The 13,926-nt window shown below is 38.5% G+C and overlaps 1 protein-coding gene across 1 annotated transcript in view; it reads left to right on the top strand.

The window, feature by feature from the left end:
* Positions 1–353: 353 nt before the first annotated feature.
* ARSJ (arylsulfatase family member J) overlaps positions 354–13,926 on the top strand; it is an 89,193-nt gene continuing 75,620 nt past the window's right edge. Inside the window, exon 1 of the mRNA XM_060148636.1 lies at positions 354–1,101. The gene's annotated coding sequence lies outside the window, so the exon portion shown is untranslated. The remainder of the gene's footprint in view (positions 1,102–13,926) is intronic.

Genomic DNA, 13,926 nt, shown 5'->3' with positions numbered 1-13,926 from the left:
CTGTCTTCACACTCTTCCTCTGCCCCAGAGCGTCAGGATCTTCTGGAGGAAACTCTTACACGTGTCTGGTGCCCCAGTTTTTGCAGCTGCTGCCCAGGGGATGCCCCTTCATCGCCCGGCTCTGGGGGGCCAGTGGGACTTGCATTCCTGGGTCCCAGGGGACTGTAACAATTGGAGAAACAGTTCTTGCCAGGCTACCGCCTCCAGGGCACTGCACGGACCACAGACTGAAACTCCTCCACAGTCTTTCTGTGAAAGAGGCCTATTTTCTCATCCTGGAGCTTCAGCCTGAGGGGCAGGCTTTAGGTTTGCCCCACATCTAGAGGCTAGGAAGATGTTCTCAGTTTGTGCTGTTCCTCTACCTCACTCCAGCTGGCTGGTATCTCCCAGATGGGAGCTTACACAATCGTGGAACGTCAATTTTTGCAACTGTCACCCAAGAGGTACCTCCAGATCCCCTGCTCTGGAGGTCAGCAGAATTTACCATTGTGGTCCCACATTACTATATATATTTTCATACTTTAAAAGCTGCTGCCTGAGAATCTGGCTTCCAGTTAGTCTGAAATAATGTGCTAAGCTTCTTCCCCTTGGGAAACTGACAGGTCTGGGCACACCCTCAACAACTGGGAGCTATTAAAAATAAAATAGCCTGCTTGGACAATCACAAAGGTTCCAGAGACAACCAAGAGCTGGGGCAAGGTTGAACAGTAAGTTTCATCTTCTACACAAGGCTACTTCTTCAAAACTGGGAGAGGTAGCTCTTTCATCTGATACATAGAAACAGAGAGTTGAGCAAAATGAGGAAACAGAGGAATGTGTTCCAAATGAAAGAACAGATAAAAACCTCGGTAAAACCTTATGAAATGAGGTACGTAATTTACCTGATAAAGAGTTCAACATAATGGTCATAAAGATGCTCCCTGAACTTGGTAGAAAAATGGATGAACTGTGGGAACTTCAACAAAGAGACAGAAAATATAAGAAAGTACCAAACAGAAGTTACAGAGCTGAAGCATACAATAACTGAACCGAAAAATACACTACCAGGGTTCAACAGCAGACTAAATGAAGCAGAAGAAAGAACGGCACCTGGCACCTCAGGTGAGACTATGCAGAGAAAGTTGGGTGCGTTGGGAGACAGGTCCTCTTCCAGTCACTGTAGAACCAGGAGCTGAGAGGGCAGAAATGGGAAAAGGGGAGAAAAAGAGAAAGGAGGGACACAAAACTAGCACATTTTGAGCACCTACTATAAAATGCAAATGGCGACAGTACCTCAGAGGATGTTATGAGCGTTAAAAAACTTGACTCACTGGTAAAACCTTAGTGAAATTCCTGAAATATAAAAGTACTAAACAAAATTGTTAGTTTTAGAGAGGTGGGTTGGGAGACCAAATCGAATCTCTGTTCCAATATATTAGCTGTGTAGCTAGTTACTTAACTTACCTCTGTCTTAGTTTCCTTAATTCTAAAATGGAGGTAAAGACACTACCCATTCATAAGGCTGATGCAAGGATTAAATATGTTAATACACACACAGTGTGAAGAAAGTGCCTAGGACTAGTAAGCCATTCAGTAAAAGAGTTATGGTGAAAATATCACATCCTGCCAGGTACTATGCACAATGCTTTCACAAAATCATCTCATTCTTGATGCCCAATTAATGTTCTCTGGGGCAAAAAAATAATAATAATAATAATTTGTATTCTCTTAAAGAAAGATATCACTAGGATATCGTTATGTTTCTTAAGCCCCAAAAATCTGACATCAAGTATTTTTTAAAAGTGGATAGCACTGGACAGTATGCTATTATTAATCTTGAAATATCCTAATGGAAAAATATCCATTGAATTTACTTCTCTTCCACAAATATTTACTGATATGTGCCTGAAATATGTTGAAACTCTGTATGCATAATATTGAAGGAATTTCTTTCAAAAAAGGCCTTTTTATTATATGACAAAAGTTAAGGTCAGAATAGACTTTCTACCATGTCCATTACGTTCATAACTTTTATTCCCAGGTGACTTTTTCCCTCTAGTTTGCATCTCTTTTCTAAGAAGCCATTCAATTCATTTCCTCCTCACTTTGGTCCCTGGAATCAGTCCTTGTTGGTCTTTCCACTCTCACTTCAGCATGCTGCTGTTTTAGGAGGAGCATCCATCGAATATGGCCCTTTATTGTCAGGCCTTGTATCATGGCCTGGGTACAGGCAGAAGCAAATTAACTACAGGGTTGTTTGGCAGTGTGACTTGCTATATAGCAAACAACACCCAAACTGAGTAGCTTAAAGTAACAGCCACTTTATTTGCTCATGATTCTCTGAGTAAGCTGGGCAGTTCTTCGCTATGGTCAGAAGGTAACTCAGCTGGGGATGATGATTTTGGATGGCGTCATTCATAACTAGTTAGGTCTACTGGGCTTCATCTCTGGAACAAGAGACAATTCGTCTCTGCTTCATGCAGTTTCCCATCCTCCAGTAGGCTAGTTCTGGTTTCTATCACAGAGATCTCAAGGTTCTGAAAAACAGAAAAAGGAAAGGCAAGTCCCCAGGTACAAACACTTTTTAAGCCTCTGTTTACCTTAAGTGTACTTGGGTCCCATTGGACAAAGGAAGTCACATAGTCAAGCTCAGATTCAAGGAGGGGAATATTGATTCCTCCTCTTGATAGGAGAAGCTTTGCAAAGGGCAGCATACAGAGAAGGGAAGAATTTATGACCAGTCTGCACAGGAGGGTGAGCCTAAAAAAAAACTCACGACATCACAAATATTAGGGGAAAATGAAATTTTTGATATTTGAAATTCAAGAAGGCATTAAAGTGGTTATAATGGAAAGATCAGTACTAAGTTGGATTTCCTTATAATGACATAGGATCTTGATGTTTTAAGTTATATGTGGAACAAAAATGGACACCAACTCCTTTTCATTACTTAGTGTCTTAGTCCATTTGGGCTGCCATAACGAAATACCACAGACTGGGTAGCTTAAAAGTAACATAAATTTATTCCTCACAGTTCTGAAGGCCAAGAGTCCAAGATCAAAGTGCCAGCATAGTTGTGTTCTGGTGAAGCCTCTCTTCTTGGTTCCTATCCAGTGCCTCCTTGCTATGTCCTTACATGGTGGAAGCAGCTAGGGATCTCTCTGGAGCCTCTTTTATAAGGTACTACTCCCCGTGAAATTTCCACCCTCGTGGCTTAAGCACCTCCCAAAAGCCCCACCTACTACTACCATCACCTTTGAGAGGTTAGGATTTCAACAAATGCATTTTGGGGTGATTCATTCAGATCATAGCATTTAGAAACCCTAGGGGTCTTCTTCCAGTCGTCCTCTTCTCTGGTAGCATCCATAGTTTGTACAGTTTTAGAAGAAGCAGTTTCAGAGGTAAACCTAAAACTTAACAGCTCATCCTAGTTTTATGGTGTCAGTAATATTAACATGGATTCAGGATACATTCTCAGCATTCTAGGTTCAGAAACTCCAGCTCTATTGTATTATTTCATCCAAGCATTAGCAGATTAGCAATTTATGTGTGAGTAGTTTACACTAACCAAAACTATAAGAAAATGATCAAAAAAATAAGAATGCTAGTTTATTATTTTGAATTTATTATTATATTTTCAGTAGCCAGACAGGCTGCATTTGCTAGTGAAGGTAACTGCTTTCTCTTTTCCTTATAATGTGCATAGTAATAAAAGGTCAAGCAGTGAGAAATGAATCAAGGTATATAGATATGATTATTCTTAAGAGATATTTTATGCAGGTGTAGATAGAAGCTGAGAGTATCTAGGCTCCAATATGAAGGGGAAAACCTACATCTGTCACCTTTTCTCTGTTAAATTTGTCTGTATCCTTCTGGCATGAGATTACCACATGTAGGTGACAATTACATCACAGCCTACTTTACATTGATTACATTTTAGTCTTCAAAAGCTGTGGGAGAGAACCTTCAAAATCATTAAAAGGATAACTAAACAGCAAGAAAAACTCCCCTGAGACTGAATAGCATGAAATCAAGCAATACTCAGCAGCACGGAAGCCAAAGTAAAGAAAATAAATAGAGCTGTTTACCTAAAGTTGGCATATGGTTTCTCCCATATAGACTAGGACCCCTGTTTTAGACTCTCATAGAACTAGATATATCACCTTCAAAGCACTTATCACAATTGTAGCTAATCAGCCATTATTTATTCTACCAGTAAACTGCAATCTCCATGAAAGCATGGACCGTGCCTGTCTTATGCTCTGTTGTATGTATCTCCAATGACTGACAATTATAGTGGACCCTTGATAGGGGATAGTTTAACAAATGGCAAAGCAGGAGGAAGGAAAAAACAAAGACATAAAACAAGCATATTTTTGAAATTGATTTGAATTGATTGAGAGGATGTGAGCTGAGTGAAGGAATAAATAGGAGAGGGGCCTGCCTACACATGTTAAGAAAGGAAATGATCATCCACTGAAAGAACTATAACAAAAATATATTTGGTAGGAATGAAAGTAGAAGTAGGGCATGAGCAAAGATTTCCCACTTTGAGGGATTAGGAGGCCCAAAGTGAAACTGAGCCTAAGGGTGGTTAAAGTGGAAGTAAGAAAGAGATTGGGCAGTTAAAGAGGCTGATAAATCAAAAAGCCAGAAAGAGTACTGTAGACCTGGGCAAGAGGAGCACCTGCCCCAGTTCCCATCCTGTAAAGGGCCTACTCTCCAGCCCTCCTTCAGTTCTGTTCCTTCCCAGAGGGCAGGAAGCCTACACAGAGTCCACATACCCCCTTTTAGATCACATTTGGGACCCAAAAATTCCATGCAAAGATCCCTTTTGCAGGTCTGTTCTCCTGAGGGTGGACCACACACCTATAGTATGCTCCCTGGATCAAGGAGAGAACACAACCGTTTATGGGGATATGGACAGTTTGGTCCTGTGGTCTAGAGTGTCTGCACACTAAGAATCTAAAGGCCTTCTGGTGCAGGAGCAGGGACAGGAAAAGAAAGGCATGAACATGAACTTAGGACCACTCAAACCACCAACTAATGACAGGGAACTCTGACAAGTCCAGGAATTCTAATCTTGATAGACTTCCAGATCATTTTGAAGGTAAATATACATTCCAGCTCTCAAATGATATCTTTGTTTCCCATGTATATTCCTTTGCTCGTCCTATAATAGGAGAATGCAGGATTTCTAGGGCAGAAACAAGTTAGATATGAGCTAAATTGATGAAGTCAGAGATTTCAAACGGAAGCCAACCAGAGGAATTCATTGTAGATAGGAGGGTAGAACCTATTTTGTTTAACAATTTATTAGCTTGACATAACTATTAAATATTTAGATATATGGCACATAGGCCTCCATTTTCAATCTTGACACCAGCTCTGTAATGTTAGGGGTGGGCCTAGCCAGGATGTTTACCTTATACTAGAAAGCTGTGATTCTGTAATGATCTTTCACTATGGGTTGATCTTGGCTGGTTGTGGACTTCTTAGTATCCATAACTCTTATTTTTATGTGGAAAGTTAACCAGACTCTTTCCACAACCACTGGCTTAGGTTTAGAGTTCCACCCACTCTTTTCAGATGGGCACAGAGTCATTCATTTGTTCAGGAGACCCCAGAGGCAAAGCGTTTTCTGAAGTCAGAAAAATTAAGGAAACTGGGGAGAGATGAAAGACCAATATGGTGCTTGATAGTTTCAAAACACTTTTATGTTTATCATCTCAATTTGGTTCTTAGAACCACGCTGTAAAAGTGGATGGGGAAGTTATTATTTTCTTTCTTCACAGCTGAAAACTGAAACTCAAAGAGATAGCACCATGGTGGACAACAGAACTAAACTTGAATCTAGTCTTCAAATGTACTTTATTTTTCAAGTAAGGAAAGAAGTACCATATTTACAAAATTTGAGGATATTTTTTAATAAAACAAGATATGTGAACCTACAATGAATACCTATATGTAATTTCACTGTGAGAAGATGATATAGTATTTTTTGAAAATACATAAATTCTTCGCTGGCTTCTGTTTTGAAACCTCTCTGACCTTATCAATTTAGCTGGTATCTAACAGGCTTAAGGCCTAGAAAGCCCGTACTTTTATTAAGGAGAGAGAAAAGGAATAAAAAAAAGAAACAGAGGGTATAATTTTAGGGCTAGAATTCTTCTCACTCTTTATTTTTACCTGACGTCACTGAGGCTCAGAAAAGTTAAGTGAATTGCCCCAAATCACAAAGAGACAGAAGGAAGAATATGACCATGAAACCACATCTGATTCACAGCTCTGAGGCTTTCCTTCTCGCTGTGTCCCGTTAAACTGTTTTCACTCCCTTGCATTATATATAAATAGTGCTCCCATGACCGTTTGCATCAATATACCTTTTTTATTCCACTGAATTATTTCCTTAGGATAGTATCAAAGAATGCTGTTACTGAGCTAATATGTTGAGATATCTGTATCGTTTGTGATACGATATTGTGATACGTATTATGCTTAAAGGATATATCAAACCAATGCTCTCAGAGGAGTACCAATTTCACGCCAATCTTACTAATATTATATATCATATACCATTCTTTTTACTAACTTAATAGGTATAAAAATGTATGATAGGGCTTCCCTGGTGGCGCAGTGGTTGAGAGTCCGCCTGCCGATGCAGGGGACACAGGTTTGTGCCCCGGTCCGGGAAGATCCCACATGCCGCGGAACGGCTGGGCCCATGAGCCATGGCCGCTGAGCCTGCGCGTCCGGAGCCTGTGCTCTGCAACGGGAGAGGCCACAACAGTGAGAGGCCCGCGTACCGCAAAAAAAAAAAAAAAAAAAAAAAAAAAAATATGATAATTTGCTTCACTTTATATTCCTTTCATTACAAATAAGATAAATGTTTTTACTTTCTTTTGATCCATTTCTATTTGCATTAATTGCCCAACTTCTTTACATACTAATTATTGGTGGTCAGGATATTTTTCTTATAAATTCGAATGAACTCTTTATATGGAAAACATATGATCTCTTTTCTTGCTATAGTACTAGAAGTATTTTACCAGCTTATTTTCCTTTTAGGGTTTAGCTTTGTAAATTAATTTTCACACAGTTAAAATTGTATATCTATTACGTTGAACAAGCACAACCAGCAGATTCTAACAACTTTGTTTTTATTTCTCAGTGTTTCTTTAAATTCTGTGGGCCTAATGTCTCTTGCCCTCAGACTTCTAGACTCACTCACAAATAACAAATAATCTGTGGTCGTGGTACATCACAGAACCTGATCTTAATTCAGAATTAGGATCCCCAATCATATATAATTAGGAAAACTCTGAGCTTCATTTAAAGCAAATCTTCTGTCTGTTCCCCAGATCAGTACTACTTCAGCCTGGAAACCTAGAGTATTTTTCCAGTTCCCTGTTCCCTGCCTTGTATTTCCAGTTCTCCTTCTCTAGCTTGTTAACTTCAACTTCTACTCCTCTAGGATCGGTGTGCAGGGAGGGAGAACAGGTAGGTGAGTCAAGTAGGTTCTTGAATGATGCCTCTGATGCATCTGGGCCTAGCAGGTGCTCAGGGTGACTTTTCTTCATGTGGGCCCCCCACAGTGTCTTATCTGCAATTCCCTTGACATGGGAACAGGCGTCTCTAGGCATATTCTAAAGAGTCAGCCCCTCAGAATGGAGAGCTACCACTTGATTCTCTTTATGGAAGTCTGCCTGAGCCTGCAGGAGACCTTCCTGAACAGGACCTGAGACAATTCCAGGCCTGCTTCCTTTCACATGTGGCCCACATCTGGTTTCCAGGGAACACTCGAGCATCCTTTGCCCCACCAAACTCTGGGAGAGCTGGCCAGCCCCTGTAAACCCCTCTCTTCCTTTGGTTCATTGACACCCTGTCCTGATGTGTCTCAAGCAACAACCAGGTACCAGACCACAGGACCTCAGAGTCAGTATCTCCCACCTTGGACCCATGTAGGCAGGTTTAGAGGCAGGTTTAGGTGTTCTCAGGGCACACCAACAACTTTATAAAAATATGTCTTCACAAATCCTTTCTAATCTCCACACACTCTGACCCTTTGTTGCCTTGGCATGGGTGAGAATTTTAAGAGTTGTCAAACTTGTTTTTAATAATCTCCTTTGAAAACTGGTATCTTGTTCTGGTATACCTCTTTGGAAAATCACAGCTTGAATCTTGGCACCTTTATTAAAACTTCTGATGTAATAGTCTGTTAAAAGTATTTCATAATCAGTCATTTACCATTGAAATTTCTGTATCATTTAAAAACTGAAAATAAAAGTTTCCCCATATACCTGACATATAGTCAATGAAATTTTCTGTTGGAGTTTCCTTCATTTAAATTTTTTTAAGCTCTCCAACTTCAACTAGATATGTTTTTCTCTTGGTGTGTGCTAATTATTCATTTTTTTTAGTATGGTTACATAATTATCCAAGTATTATGTTCATCACTGTCTTTAACCTTTCATTTTGAAAAGTTTATTTTCATATATGTTTTCCTATAACATCAAATCCATTTTTGGCCTCTTCTTTCTTTAATTAATCAGTGTTTAATTATTGTTGTACAATAATATGTTCTACTACCTGGTAAGGCTGGGGCCTTCCTATAACTCTTCTTCTTGAGATTACCTTATGTTGAGTTCTGAATTATCATCAGATAGAGGTTTTGACTCAATGACATTAAACTCATTAAACTTAGGAATAATTTATAATTTAGGAATAATTATCATAGTAATAGCAAATTAAAACAAACATTAATAATGCTTACAATGGACCAAGCATTGTTCTATGTGCTTTTCAAATATTAACTCATTTAATTCTCAAAACAACTTTGAAAAAAAGAAAACAACTTTGGTCTATTTAATTATTGGCCCTATTTCTTCAACTCTTCCTGTATCCACAGCTTTGTCCTGGCCTAATCCTGGGAAGGGTGTATTTTCTACCCCTTGACTCTGGGCTTGGTCTTAAGATTTGCATTGGCCAATGGCGCATGAGGAGATAAGCTGAGTGTTGGTATGTGCTTGCTTGGCTGGGCTTGCTCTCTGTGCTTCAGCCATTGCCATGAGAAGAACCTGCGTCTATCCCACTGAACGCAGGAGATGGGAAACACTTGGAGCAGAGCTGGTCCAGCAGATGCACAGACCTGTAAGACTAAATTATTGTTGTTTTTAGCCATTGAGTTTTGGAGTGGTTTGTTAAGCAGCACTGTTTGGCAACAGCTAAGTAATATGCCACACTATCCATTAGGTACTGTTACTATCCCCATTTTACAAATGAGAAAAATGAGGCAAAGAGAAGATAAGTAACTTATTAGCTAGCAAATGGGCAGAATGGCGCTAGATGCATGCTTTTAACTATCTTTACAATATTTGGTACTTCGTTTTGAAGAAAGTTTATTCAAAACCATTTATTCAAATTTTTTCATCTTCCAATATAAATATATACTTTTCTTTGTAAGGACTCCACACGTCTCATCTAGTTTATTCTAACATTTATATTATTTGATGATTATTAGGGTTTTTCTTTATAGATTTTGGACTAAAACCTTGTTTTATTTTTCAACCTACTTTGTTATCAATACTTCAAAACTTTAGAGCTTTATCATTGTCAATGTTGGTAAACACAGATGAGAAATAAGCTTTAGTAAGCTATTCGCAGAGAACTTATCCCAATGAACTAACACCTACTGTGTTCTTTATCTCACTGTCCTCTTTACTCTTGACTCTATTGACCTCTCCCACTTCCTGGTGTGCTGGTTCTCTGGTTCTTGGCTATTTGATATACTATTCTCTTTGATGTCCTTCTCTTGCTCCCCACTTTGTTATAAAATAATAACACCTGTATAAGTAAAGTATGGTTGTGAAGAGCACTGAGACGGTTCATGAAAAACCGCTTCATATAGTGCTGGCACCATGCCATTATTAAGTAATGTTCAATAAATGTCGCCCCCTTTTGCCGTTATATTTCTCTTGCTACTTCTTAGTCTCCTTGTGGGCCCCATTTTATCTTCCCTATCCTTAAATAGTTCTGTCCTAGGCCCTTTCTCACTCCCATTTTCCACCTTTCTCTGGGAAATTTTACCCACTCTAGGTGTGGATGAAATTTTCTGTTCTGCCCTATTCCCTGAGGTCCAGACCCATATATCCACCTAACTATTGCACTCCTTCATTGAGATGGCTCACAGACCTCAAATTCAACAACATTAAAGTAATTATTTGCTGCCTACTCCCAAACCTGCTAGTGCTTTCATGACTCCTACCATTATAAATGGTACCACTATTCATTCAATTTCTCCAAGCCAGAAACTGGGTATAATCATTCATTCCTCCCTCATTCTTTTTCTCCAGTCACTAACTTCTATTTATTTTACTACTGAATATCTTATAAATTTCATACAATTTTTATTCTTTGATTCACTTGATTCTTATATTCTTAAATTCATATGATTGTTATAGATTCATAAAGTCCATAATCAGGAATATGCTACTTCCCTGGATATCTGATCAAGCACTTACTCTTACTGGTGAGCCTTGACTTTGGATTTCACATCTGTCTAGCCCCATTGAGACCAGACACCACACCACATCAATATCAGGAGGTCAGCACCCTACACCTTTGGTCCATGCCACAGGGATAGTAACAGGAATTTTACCCAAAGACATCTATGGAGGAGCTGGATTCCAAACTTAGCTCTTCCTGCTGGTCTTCCCTTTGAGTGTTTCTGAATCCACCAATGCCTGCACAGACTGCTGTCCCACATAATCACCCCCTTAGACTTTAATGCCTCTCCCTTCTTTTCTAGATCCTGGTGGTTTAGCCATATCCCAACTGTGCTTCTTCCTGCCATCTTACAGGAACTAGGTGCTCAGTCCTCAGATGTGCTGACTCTAGACTTATCCACCTATTTTTCCGCTGTGTTTCCCATATTATATTTGGTAGATGGCACCAACCTTATCCATTAAGCAATCGCATTAAAGCTTCTTGATGCTTTAGGTTCTAAATCAGTGGTGCTCAAAACTCAACACACATGAGAATCACCCGGAAAGTTTTTTCTAATATAGATATTTTCAGACTTTGGGTATTTTGATTTAGGTTTTGGGTGGAGCTGGGAATTTCCTTTTTAAAAAAATCACTAAAGGATTCTATTGAGCAGCCAGGCTTAGGAATTGATACTGTAAACAGAAAATTGCTATGTAAATGATATAGAATTTTATTTACAGTTTAATCAATAAAACAGATTTTAAAATTATAGAAATTACCATGCTTTCCCATAATAAACATTTTGTTTAAAAGTCTGCTTTCACATAAAGATGTTTATAGAATGGAAGAAAGATCTCTTCTTTGAGACTTCAGATTTTCTGAATTTCTCATGTCAAAAACCTTGCTACTTTTGGGTAACCACAGTTTTACACAGTTGAAACTTTGGTGTCTCATGTTTTCTTTATAAATTATTATAGCTTATTTCAACAGAGACTTTCCATAAAAGGGGAAGTGATCTCAATTACTAAACCAGGCATTTAACCATCCTACTTGGTCTTATTCAGCGAGCTGTTGTTTCTTGTGACAATGGCTCAAAGTAGCCTTAGATCCATAGCCTCAAAAAGAGTTAATAATGATTAATAAGGAGTTTATTATATGGAATTCATGTGAAGATGACTATATTAGGACAAACTTGTTTTAGACAATTTGTGTATGAACTTAAACTTAGTAATAGCCTTCATTTTTAAGAACTTAATATACTTATAAACCCAAACAAGCACCAATTAGGATTTTAAATCTTTTAATAGTCTGTAGATCCCTAGATTGACCATTTTCACATTTTTTTAAAGCTGCATTTAAAAATTAGCTGTATCTTTTAAGCATCTGAGTACATGTTTAGTTGAAAATAAATAACCTACAGAAGAAAAGGAAACAGTGTAGTAGGCATGCTATCCTACTAGGGAAAAAACACCAAAAAACAAAACTTGTTTATATGTATGCAATTTGTAAGCTAGGGCAATTCTGTCCATGCATACTGTGCTACAGGAAATGTCATCTTTATGGTGAGGCTTAACATAAATGTTTCAAAGAAATTCTGTGCAACTACACATTTTACTGCTTATCTGTGATTTTTCTTAGCTTCTCTATTTACTGATAGGCTCCTCATATCCACTCCTTCATTCCACCCTCCACTCCTAGCCATCTACTACCCTTGGTCTGTCCCCTGGGGAGCCCCAGGCCACACTGTGGTGCCTTATTCTGATCTCCCCTCTCTAGTAGTGACCATCCTGCCAATTTACCCTACTCCTTTTTTTCCTTTAACATTATCCAATCAAAGGAGGTCCTATCTTGTGTCCCTTATTCCTTTGTCCCATGTGTTCCTCTTAGTTGATTACTTACTTCTTTCTAAACTTTCAGTGAATGCCCATCTCCCATCAGATGGCATAGCCATAGCATAGTTCTTTATCCTAAAATATATATTGCTGTAGAAATTCTACACATTGTGGCAGTTGTGTGAGTCTAGTCTTTACTCCCTCAAATCTCTCCCTAAAAATATCCTGTGATTTCTTATATTTTTCATCACGTCTTGCTCTAAAACAAAAAACTTCAATAGACTTAGTCTTCTCAGGGTAAAACTACAACTCTTCAAACTGTTATGGACTGAAGCAATTCATTTGTAGCTTCTATCTCTACAAATCCCAGAAATAACCTAAATAAGATTTAGTAGAATATTTTATCATATTATGTCCTGTTTAAAGGACCTCATCACTCCTAATGCCCTCAGAATCAAGGTCCATCCCTTCATAGTTTTTCAGAGTCCTTCAATATCTGGTGTCACTTGAACATTCTAACATTATTTTCCAAACTCTCCCAGTCCAACTGTGTCTTGGCCAGTTGGTATTCTCTTTCCTTTTATCTGAAATGTCCTTCCTTTAACTTCTCCTCCTTTCCAAATTTCCATCATACTTTAAGGCATAGCTTCAATCCCATCTCCTGATTAAGCTTTACCTGAATAATTGGTTCACACTAATTTCACCTCTAAGCAATTCTGCTTTTCTCATCTTTTTAACTGAATCAAATAGTATCTTTAATTTTTATATAATCATTCCATAACTAGAGTAGTGTATTTGCAATGTGACCACATCCAAGCCAAAATAAACCTAAGATGTGATTCCACAAGGGAACCTGATGCCTGAACACCAAGATGCCAGCTCAGGAAAGAACCATAAGTTATTGAGGGTCTTTAACTTGGGATTTCATAAGAATGTTAAAACTATTGCTTAGAGTGCATGAAACCAATCCTATAATTAGAAATGCAAAGTTTATGTATTTAAAATATCAATATAGGTACAATAAAGCATAGGCCATTCAACAGCCTATGATTTCATTCTCAAGTCTTATGTATGTGGAAATAATCCTTACCTATATCCTACCGTGGGTGGGGCACTCAGCTGATGGATTTTCCCCTTTGAGTCACATCTCCTTTGGTCTACCATGGCATGACCATTCTTGTTTCTTGGCTCTTATTACTAACTGTAAGTAGTTCTTAGTCTCCTTTAGTGTTACTCCAGAAATGGCTTTTTTAGGGCTGAGTTCTGCCTTTCCATCCTGTGTGTGGATAGTCTGCATGCCTTGTGTGGGGATTAGAATTCTCTGACTCTGGCAGCTGTGTTCTTTCTGTGCTGTATGGCTGGAAAACATCTTAAAGCCACTTGTGGGAAGAACAGCTTTTGAAAAATATGGGTTTTAAAGTCAGACAGATTTCTAAGTCTAAATTTCCTGCAAAAGAGGATAATAAACAATATAACATCTCCCTCAGTTTTAAGGTTACTTTCTTGTACCACCTTACCCACTAACCACACTAAGTCAGCTTACTTTGTTTTAAAATGTCTTGGAATTTTGTTCCTTCTCTTTTGAATACTTATCTGGATACTTATACAGAATACCACAGAATAGTAGGTA

Source organism: Lagenorhynchus albirostris, chromosome 4, assembly GCF_949774975.1.
Source record: "Lagenorhynchus albirostris chromosome 4, mLagAlb1.1, whole genome shotgun sequence".
Taxonomy (NCBI): domain Eukaryota; kingdom Metazoa; phylum Chordata; class Mammalia; order Artiodactyla; family Delphinidae; genus Lagenorhynchus; species Lagenorhynchus albirostris.
The sequence above is the reverse complement of the archived record's forward strand: the minus strand, read 5'-3'. Positions and strand labels throughout refer to the sequence as shown.